The sequence below is a fragment of the Alosa pseudoharengus genome, unplaced genomic scaffold, assembly GCF_046254945.1.
Source record: "Alosa pseudoharengus isolate Yale_2024_CS ecotype anadromous, Long Island Sound unplaced genomic scaffold, YU_APseudo_1.1 YU_APseudo_1.1_scf_17, whole genome shotgun sequence".
In the NCBI taxonomy this organism is placed as follows: domain Eukaryota; kingdom Metazoa; phylum Chordata; class Actinopteri; order Clupeiformes; family Clupeidae; genus Alosa; species Alosa pseudoharengus.
In genome coordinates this window covers 19,203,054-19,210,049 of record NW_027468640.1, presented here as the reverse complement: position 1 = coordinate 19,210,049, position 6,996 = coordinate 19,203,054, and the positions used below count along the sequence as shown (strand labels likewise).

At 41.0% G+C, this 6,996-nt stretch overlaps 1 protein-coding gene across 4 annotated transcripts in view; it reads left to right on the top strand.

Annotated features, from left to right (window-relative positions):
• The first annotated feature begins 502 nt into the window (after positions 1–502).
• The window catches only part of ltb4r2a (leukotriene B4 receptor 2a), a 45,050-nt gene continuing 38,556 nt past the window's right edge, over positions 503–6,996 (top strand). For 2 of the 4 annotated variants that reach the window (XM_076288819.1, XM_076288821.1), the window contains exon 1: positions 503–709. The gene's annotated coding sequence lies outside the window, so the exon portion shown is untranslated. Of the gene's footprint in view, positions 710–3,654; positions 3,711–6,996 lie in introns of all 4 variants that reach the window. The other 2 variants (XM_076288822.1, XM_076288820.1) reach the window with 2 other exon arrangements.

Genomic DNA, 6,996 nt, shown 5'->3' with positions numbered 1-6,996 from the left:
AATTTAGCAGAATCAGCACCTTAATTAATATCATTACCACCTGGGTCTGCTGTGAAAAAATGGTCCTTCGGCTCATATCCGTATCACAGGTTTGGGCCAAATCAGTGTTTTGTATTTTAAAAGCATCTCCTGACTTCCAGTTGAGTTGCGGAAATTGGACCTGGGACAAATCTGTAAACCGGTGATAAAACAGCATTGCTAGCAGAGCTGAAACCTGTATCAGGAGCAGACCTGGCCCACAGTCAGATACCGTATGTCCGCTACAGGCGGATCTAAAGGCTTTTATGCGGATCAGGCCCAAAGGAAATTGCTATCTGGGGTCATACTGTATGTTGTACTGCTCTGCGGTACATCTAGTTAATCATTTTTCTATAGCAAAGAGAGGTGAAAAGACAAGCAGTGATGGACTACATACAGAAAATACTCCCCCACCCTTCCTCCCCCCTCCCCCTCCCAACAACATGCTGCTGCAAGTATGCGAGTCCTGATGATAGAGAGTCAAGAAGGGAGAGGAAACGAGAGAGAAAGAGAGAGATTTCTTCAGATGTAGGCTATTGCTTGTTTTTTAAAGAGTGCAGCTAGAAAGCTGTCCTGTCCTGGGCAAGAGGAGGGATATGGACTGATAAAAACTGGAAAACAAGAAGGTAAATGGAAACGGATGTTATTAGTGTCCTGGAATAGGTGTTCGGTGCTTCATTTCATACCTCAGGTAAACACTTTTATTTACATTAGCACAGTTGATGACTTTTCTAGGTTAGCAAAATTTATTTAAGAAATTGTATGTTATTATGTTCTATCAACAAAATCTACACTCATTTCAACAACTGTTGATTGTTACAAGTACACAGTTGCTGAATGCATCATGTAAATGTTCAAATGTTAGTTGTAAATTATAAAATCAAATTTTCCCCTTACTGAGGAATAATTTGTACAATACTGCAAAATATCCCGTTAACTGTATGACAATAGGCTATTTAAAATTTTCTGTAAAGTAAAGTTTGTAAACACATTATCAAAATCAACTTAATGCAGAAATGTATGCATGCGCACACCTTTTGTTTGAGCAGGAAAAAGATTACGCATGTACGCACGCAACAACTACAGCAGGCAACAACTACATAATTTGTAGGCTATTCTTGTTGTTTTCTTTTACTATCTATAGTTGGGCAATTTCATGGAAAATTGACTTTTTGTCACATCCATAACGCCAGTGAAATGCCTTGGCATTTGTATGATGTGAATGACAACATTCATTTTTTGTGCCTTTTTTCTCATGTACATTCTTCAGCCAAAAATAGCAAATGCTCAAATTTCATGTAATCATCCCATACCATCACATTTTATTGGCGTTATGGATGTTACAAAAAATGTAATTTCCATGGAATTGCCCAGTTGCTGGTTATCAGCACACAATGTACTAACTCAAGACTCATCATGGATATAACACGTTTTTTTAAACAACGTAAACAGAAATGGAGGCAGCAAAGATAGGAGTTATTTCAGATGGGCAAGCCACAAGAATACCCTTACAGAAATGTCAGGTTTCTGGTGAACAGTTGCTGCAAATTTGCGGCAAGGTCATATTTTCACATGCAACTAATTTTCTGTAGGTGGGTGTGCATACCATAGCATTCATTCCTGCAGGCGCCCCTGATTTTAAATGAGCTGTCTTGACATGTCTTCAGATTTGACTCCCAGAGAGGGTTCTGTCACAAATATGCAGATCTTCCATGTGATAGGACAAGTGACAAGACAAGTTCCACATGTATATATATATATATATATATATATATATATATATATATATGGAGAGCAGAAGGACTGTATTACTTAAATCTGTCTGGTTTGTCTCACTTTGAGGTTTGCTTTGGTGTGGTTTCTGGTCTGGTAATATGCTTCTTCAGGGAAGGAAATTAATGCTTAATCCTGACTAATATCAGTGTGAATTCTATGTATATGTGTGTGTGCATGTGTGTGTGGGGGGTGAAGGGGGGGTTGGTGTATGTTCTGTGTGTGTTTGTCTGTATGTGTGTTTTCTGTTTGTGTATCAGTATATTTTTTATATTTGTTGTATGTTTCTGTGTGTATTTGCATTGATGATGTAGGCTATTAGGAGTTAGTGATTGTAAGATGATGTGGGTGAAATATTGTAGCTTTCAAAGTGGGATAAAAATGTGAAAGGCACTCTCTAGAGCCAGTGTTTTCCCTTTCTGGACTACTGTAGCAACATAGTTTGCACAACATACCAGACTTCAAGTAGGAGAACAGTTTGCATTTGCATGATGAAAGAATGGTTTGATTGCTTGATTCCATCTCAGCTAATAGTTCACTCTAAATCCCACACACTGTAACTTTGATTGTGCATGATTCAAATGAACTGTAAAAAAGGAATAAAGCACGCACATCCAAAGTATTAAGTTGGGTGCTGGACAAAAAGGTAAAAAATGGAAGAATGAAAAAAAGTCTGCTACACCAGCTCCCAATGAATGCTTAATTTATTGCTACGTTTCAGGCACTAGATGAAGGGCTAGTACCCGGAACGTCGCAATAAATGAAGCATTCATTGGGAGCTGGTGTAGTAGACTTTTTTCATGATTCAAATGACACATTCTACAGTACTGTATGTGGCTATGCAGGTTGTAACATGTTTTCCCATTCAACATTATTCCGGTAGCCAGATATACCATTTTACAGTAAGAACTCTACTAAGTGGCCCTGGCCGTGGCGGAACTGGCTGCGGCACCTGCACCATACACCGGCGAGGGTTCCCTCCCTGTGGTCCTTTCTGGATCTCACCCCGCACAATTTTGATGGGAAATTCAAAAGGACTTATTGACTTATTAATGCATAGTGACAATAAAACTCTTACTACACAAGAACCCCTTTGAGTAGAATTACTTCACATGAGTCTTTTTCTGTAATGTTTTCTAAAAATGACACTTAGCTAAACGCATAGTTTTTCTAACACAAATAAATAACAGCTGAAAGAAAAAACAACATATAAGCCTCTGTAACTCTTTGCCAGTACATCACACAGTCACACTGACTGTTTCTGAGAATTCTGGGTCTCAGCTTTCAAAAGAGGTCAAGGATTTGATGTAGCAGTGCCCTCCTAAGTAGTTAATGTGCAATGTCGGGCAAATAAACTCAATATGGGGCCATACCTTATGGGATTTTAATCAATAACACACCCATTTTAACTGGTCTTATAAACTATAGATAATTCCTTAACAACTGTTTAATAATGGAAATAATGGTTAATAACTTCATTAACAAATTATAATTTCATCATTTATTAATTATTGAAAACAATGTATAAACATATTTTAGATATAGGCTTATTTACCATAAAGAAACTTTTTTTACCGGTAATAACTGTGTGTACAAATGCTTTACTGACAAGAACTAAGATAGGAAAAATGTTTTACAAATGCTTAATAACTGCTTAATAGTGTTCTTAAATTGTTGATTCCAATCTCTATCTATGTGTGTGTCATGCCTTCTCTTTTATTCTAATCAAAGTGTTTTAAAATTAACATGCTATTTAATAAGTCAGGGTATTGTTTATACAAGGAAATGTAGCATAAAGCAGTCCAACTGGTCGAACTCTGGTCGATCAACTCTCAGTAATCATATACCTTTGTTTTTTACAAGATATTTCAAGATGACAGCATCCCCATTTTGCTTATCGAAAAAGACCTTAACGGCAGGTGAGTGCAAGCTCATGAAACTTTAGTGCATGTTTCAAAATTAAAATATCAAATTGATGAACCTTATATTGCAATCTATGTCTATGTTATAATTATACAAAATATATACAGCTGAAAAGCTAAGAAAGCAAGGTTGTGAAATTGAAAGTAAAGTGCTGTTAAGTTAAATAGATTTTTCACTGGTAAAATATAACTAGAATGCATTTCCGAGGAACTGCAAAACGGGTGGGACAGTAAATATTACCGGGAGATTTCAAGCTCGAGCGGCGCATTCGTTCACTCATGAACTGTCTCACACTGTTCAGAGAGGGAGCAAGAGTAAAGTTCCGCACATGCCTGAGATTGCAGGGCCTGATGGCGTCCGCCATACAGGTCTTGCCGATTGGGCTACTGAGAATGAGGGAATACATGAAATGGATTGCATCCCTCTGCCTCGACCCCAATGCGCGATCTCTGCTGCAATGTGAAAGTATCGCGCAAATGCACTGCATCCCTGCGCCACTGGAAATCCGCAGTTTTATTCCCACGACACTTCCCTCGGGGCAGTGACCGCGAGGAAAATTGTAATGACAGACGCCTCCCTGATTGGTTGGGGTGCTACCCAGGATGGCAGGATGGTGAACAGTGTTTGGCTGGACCGGTTAAGCTCCCACATAAATTACCTTGAGCTCCTGACTGTTTGGTTAGCTCTCAAACATTTCCTTCCCTGCCTACAGGGCTACCATGTGCTGGTCTGCTGCGACAACACCACCACAGTGGCCCATATATATCAACAAGGGGGAATGCATTTCTTTGCTCTGCACTGCTTAGCACGCAACCTGCTGCTGTGGAGCAGTCCACACTTTCTGTCGTTACACGCAACGCACGTCCCAGGTATATGAACATGGGGGCAGATCTGCTATCGAGGGGGAACCCGCTGTTTGGAGAGTGGCGTCTCCACCCGTAGATAGTGGAACTGATTTGGGTGAGATACGGCAGAGCAGATGTAGATCTCTTCGCCTCGCGCACAAACGCTCATTGTCCTATGTACTTCTCGCTTCAGGACAAGAACGCGCCTCTCGGTGTAGATGCACTAGTAGTTGCAAAATTCCGGAAATTTTCAAAGTTGGAAACTTTCCATGGGAATTAACGGGAATATATGGGAATTAACAGGAATAAACAGGAATTAATGGGAATAAACTAGATTTTTTTAATATGGCAAGTTAGTCTATAACAGGGAACTTAAATGTAGTGGACAAAACCCCAAGTTGAGCATAATATTAGTTAAAACAACCTGATTTAATGCAATTTCAGTCAAATTTCTACCCTGCACATTAGTCAATCACATGCACACAGCAATCAGCATAGGCTAGACATAAAGGAAACCTATGGTGCGTTCATATGCATGGGAAAAAAAGGTTCCAACCAATCGGATTTTGTTGTTGAGTGGTGTGGTGTATCTTGGGCAGTTCAGTGTTGCTAGTTTAGCATGCTAGTAAACAATAGGCAGAGAATGGGATTCCCGCTAGCATGCTAGCTAGCTTTGTATGCTAAGCTAAGCGAAAATACGAACATACAAATCATATTGCTTATTACGAAACAAAATGTTAATGTTTGTATATGAAACAGTTTGTATGAATTATCCAAAATTCCCAGTTAATTCCCGTAAATTCCAATTACCTTTAATTCTATTAAAGGTTCCAATTTGGAATATTTCCAAAATTCCCCAGCTTAATTTCCCATGGTAAGTTTCCAGAAAGTTTCCGGAAATTTTCCACCCCTTTGCAACCCATCCGGATCAGGTGATGCTCTGGGCTTGGCCTGTGAAAGGCTGAACCTTGCCGAGCTGGGATTACCACCCAACGTCGTAGCCACCATTCAGAGCGCAATGGCTTTCTCAACTAGGTCTCTGTATGACTATAAGTGGTGAGTCTTTGAAAAGGAGTGTGACGTGCGTCATTTAGTGCCATATCAGTGCTCTGTCTCAGACATTCTCAGCTTTTTACAAGACCTTAAAGAGGAAGGGAAATCCCTCTCCACCATTAAGGTGTATTTGGCGGCTATATCCGTGTGTCACTTTGGTTTCAATAATAAAACGGTGGCATGGGCGGATTATTAACTTTCGGACCCCTGGGCCCAGATGTATTAAGGGCCCCCTACTTATTGTCGTATATGTGGGCGTGGGGGTTTGGGGGTCCTCCCCCAGAAAAAATGTAATTTGTTTGATGTGATTTCCTGTATTCTGGTGCATTTTGGGGATGGCCAATACTAAATTCAATCAGATTCATAGCCTACATCCTGATTTGTTGATATTGAGGCAATGATTCCATGCAAAGGCTTGGGCTTCAGGGTCCCCTGACCCCTTGGGCCCCTGGGCCCGGTAGGCCCGTGCAGTAATCCATCCCTGAACGGTGGGTCAGCACCCGTTGGTACACAGGTACATGAAGGGTGTGCATCGCTCGTTGTCAATCTCGAAAAAAGCTTGTCCCATCATGGGATCTCCCTTTGGTTTTGGATGCGCTGTCACGGCAGCCCTTTAAACCCATTGGAGATATAAGCTTGACAATGCTTGCACTAGCCTCTGCCAAACGTGTGACTTGCATGAATTTTCGGTGCACACCTCATGCCTTCAGTTCTTGCCTAATGGCATAAGGTTTTTCTCAAACCTTACCCGGCCTTTATACCGAAATGCTTCCCTTTGTTCTCTTGTGAGGTGTTGGATCTCATAGCCTTTCACTCGCCCCCTTTTGCAAAAGCGGAAGAGCAAAGGTTGAACACTTTATGCCCCGTTCGAGCCTTGAGAACATACATGGACAGGACTAAAAGTTTTAGGCAGAGCGACTAGCTCTTTCTCTCCTGCACAGTGTCACACAGTAGGCTAAAGGGGAGCTGTCCTGGGGCTCGTTTCTAGAAAAGTAAGCAACGACGTTGCTCAACCACTGCGGTACGACGCAACTTACGACCAAACAACGACATTGTTACACCTGTTTCCAGAAAGCATCGTACCTGTGTCGCAATTTGCTACCTCCGGTGTTTGAACATCATAGTTCCAACAACGTTGTTGATGATGCAGCGATACATATCATTGGTTGAAACAGTGGCAACGTGTAATACCCCACACCTTAAAAATTCTCTACCGTTTCCTATTGGTCGACGAGGCTTTCTGCGCAGGCTCAGGGCACATAGATGTAACATAGGCACGCAGTCTGACTCGTGTAACTCTTGCGATAGCTGCACCGAGAGATTGGGTATGTAGCCCCTTACTTCGTTACCAGCACTACATTCTACATTTACTTTTTTTCAATGT